Below are 3,827 nucleotides of genomic sequence, written 5' to 3'. Positions count from 1 at the left end.
TCTGCATAAATCTCATTATCATGGGAGAGCTTCCATCTTTTCAGCCCCATGCTATAAAGTCTCTCTTAGCACACTGTGTTCTCTTCACTTTGTTCCTCATTAGTTACAGGCACCACAACCACTTTCCCATCTAAAATTTCCAATCAACATGCCTCCTCAAACCCTCTTGTTCTTCACCAATTTCAGAAACAAAGCAGACAGTACTGCAAAGTATTCTCACCTCACTGTGTGAGGGCTACCTTGGGTAAGAATGGGACAGGCAGATTACATTCATGTCAAAGCACATAGCTGGGCAACTAAAAATAGATAGACTGAAAATTGGTACCTGGCAATTTTTGCAGGACCATAGTTTTATGCTAGTTACAGTCACTGAAATAAATTAAGGCAGATCACAGCAAGGCTAGAGCGTAACAGTGGTGAAATGGCCCCTAAGATTGCTTTTAATGCTCATCCCAAGTTGCATTCTTAAACACATATTCACAGACCACAGGGTCCATTTGTTATAATTTATCACAACAACACTAAACAATCTGACATAAACATATTCTTTCATTCATGCCAAGAAATGCTATGCACCCCTTAGATGTCAGAGAAGGCACCAGGAAGAGCAGATGTTACCCCTTCTCATCATCAGTCCCTGGTCTGGAAGCATTTTCGTATATGATTTTATCAACTTTAAAAGTAATGATTCAGTCCTGCAGCCCTTCCTCCCATCAGTTTTATTTATATCAGTAACTAAAGTTGCAGGGTCTGGTAAAGAAAAGCTGCAATATCAGGCTCCTTAATTCTTATTTGCTTAGATAATGCAATTGCATATTGCAAAGTGCTTGGAGAGACACTTAAAACAAATTAGGGAATCCTATTTTCTGTCAAAAAACGCTGCTTCCATGTGGCTACGTGGCTGTTGCTGGCAAACTGAAATAGCTGAGGCAGTTGAGCACCAGCGTTTCTTGCACTTTTTCAACCAGTGATAGAAATAATGGCTGGGTTGGACCATGACTGACGATAGACTTATGGGGGTGGGCAGGGGTCTGTGGGGTCTCCAGCCCAACCTTCTGCTCAGAGCAGGCACAGCGGGAGCAGGCTGCCTGGACCCTCACCCAGTTGGTTTTGAGCATCTCCAAGGGATGGTGATGTCATGCCCTCCCTGGGCAACCTGTTCCACAGCTTGGCCACTGCTACTGTAAAAATATTTTCCTTTCATGAAGCCAGAATTTGCCATGTTCCAGCTTGTGTCTGTTGCCTCTCCTCCAACACCCCATCTCATCCCATTGTAGACTACTTTGTACAACATACAAACCCAACAGTTTCACTGAGCTCTACTGAAGGATGCAATGGTGTGGGACCATTTCTTGTATGGGCATCATGAAACAGATCACCTCCTCACCTTCCACAGCACTACAGAAATGAGGAAGAAAATACTTTGAGATCCTCTACAGGAGAGGAAAGGTCCCAAAACTGGTACTGGCAGTAACAGGACTGCCAGGGCATGGTTCTGGTGAGGGAGCAGGCACAGTGGGGCTGTGGGCCTGACCTGCACACACGTGGGACAGCGCTGCTGCTCAGAGCAGACAACCAGAAGCCACTTCTTGTCTGTAGACTGAGACATACACTGCAGTGGCTGAGGGGAAAGCAATCCTCAGAGCAGATGTGATTCACGGTCACCCTGGATGGTTCCTCTTCACCTCAGCCTGTGCTGGACCGCATCAAGGTCACACACGCTAAAATCACACACTTAATCAGGTTTTGCAAGGATTAAGCTGAGCCAGAGCTGAGGAATTGCCTATGCCAGAAGAACGCTGCCGTACAAAAGCAACACCAGCATATAATTGAAATAATTTATTTACCACTAGAGCACCACAAAAACAGACATACAATGTGTTAAAATACAGAGTAATCGATCACCAAAGTACAACATAGCTGTCCTTTAAGTTTCTTTTTTTTTTTCTCCTTTAAACCATGCCAACCATACAATTGTATTGATGCTAAACACATAAAAAATGCTGTCCTACCCCACCCAGCTAAGTGCTAAGCTTCCCCCTCAGCTCCAGTCAATCCCTTGGGTCTGATCTTTCAAGGTGCTGAACATTTCCCACCAGTTCTCAGGGACTTTGCTCAGACAGTGGCAATTACCTCATCGTGATAAGGCCTCTGGCACGAAGTCCTTGAGCTGTTGCAGACCCATCTAAACATCATTCGAGGGGGGTTTACATCAGACCTGAGCGGTGCTTAGGACTCACAATACCCCACTCTGTAGAGGGGAATTTCACCCATGAGTTCTGCACATTGTAGGATCAGGCCCAACATTCTTGGTAATTAAAGGGAAATACATGCCTAATGAACAAACAAACAAAAAAAAAACCTGTAGGAACTTTATAATAGAGTATTTCAAATACTATCAGTGCATTTTGAGGAAAAAAAAAGTATTTGATCTTGGGGTAATGACTTACAGAAATAAGGTTTTATACTTAATTTTAGAGAAAAACTCCAAACCCAAACCGAATTTTTCAGCTGCGTCCAGCGCACGGTGAGTATAGTTGGACAACTATGCTATCTCCTATTCCACCCTTTCAAAGCTTCAAAACCGGTTTTGAGCTGCATTCCCATAGCAGAGAACTGCAAAAAATGTTTTAAGTTTTGTAAAATGTGTTCATCCTTGCCTCCTTCCTGTCCAACAAAAATACAGTTCTCATACTGAACCTGATAAAACTAATTTTGCTGCTGTATACAGCAAAATCCAGAGTATTTACTACCCTGAGGAGTTTCACTGAGTTCAGTGCATCTTCTCACTGGAGTAAGTCTGGCTCAAGCAAGTGTTAGCAGGACAGATTTTTCACTTGTTCATCTCAACTCACTAAATAAATCAGAAGTCTAACATACCTCCTCCTCTGCGCTGAGTCAATGGGTGGGATTAGATCATCTGTGGGGCTACGTTTCCATCTAGGCAATAAGCACAGGCTCTACCGAAGTCCCGAGGAGCTGCGTGTGCAAGCCGCTGCGGCACTTCAGTTTTGCATCAGTGTTCTGCTGAAGCCAAAGAAATTGCACTTCTTAACACTGGAGATGACAGCATCAAGCTCAGGGGCGTCCTCCTGACACCGCTTGGGTCAATGACAGAAAACGTCCTTCTCATCCAAGTAGTATGCTTCTAACGCAGTTTTCCAGCTTTGCTGTGCAAAACTATTCATCATGTGAAATGAATTGCATGTGCCTTCTTCGTGATTTTTTTTGCTGATTTAGATTGGGGCTTTTTAATGAAGTAGGTGATGTGGCATTTTTTTTATTTTTACTCCCTCTACAATATTTAAACACGTGTAACAACAAAATTCTAGGAGCCTCATGTTTTTTTTTCTTTTTTTAAAAGGATCTTTAATGTGAATTCAATTGAAAAAAAATTGGCAAACTTGCAAAAATCAAGGGTCTCATCCTGCAAATCCTTACACACACCTCAACAGCCTAAAGGGGCCTGCTGTGCCACTGCCGAAGTTAAAGGCAAACCTCTGTTACCTGCAATAGGAGCAGGACCGGTCCCACGGACTAACTGCGGGGACAAGTCCCTGCTGCATGTGAGGCCGACGCATGGCCTCTGACCACAAACCGATCCCGCTCATGCCCCGTCTGGGCACCGCCGCGGCAGATGCTTCCTACCAGCCTTCTGCACAGTGGTGAATGTCATCCTCTGCAAGTTTGCCTTCCCTCAGCCAGGCTGGGACATCTCTTCTTGCAATGCATCGCTCCCTGCCCATCTGTTTGTTTATAGCCAAAAGGAAATAAAAAGGTCTAGGAATCCAAACTGCATCGCGATTCAATTGTTACAAAGGGGGACA

The sequence above is a fragment of the Cariama cristata genome, unplaced genomic scaffold, assembly GCF_000690535.1.
Source record: "Cariama cristata isolate BGI_N322 unplaced genomic scaffold, ASM69053v1 scaffold219, whole genome shotgun sequence".
NCBI lineage: Eukaryota > Metazoa > Chordata > Aves > Cariamiformes > Cariamidae > Cariama > Cariama cristata.
Note: the sequence above shows the minus strand (reverse complement) of the source record.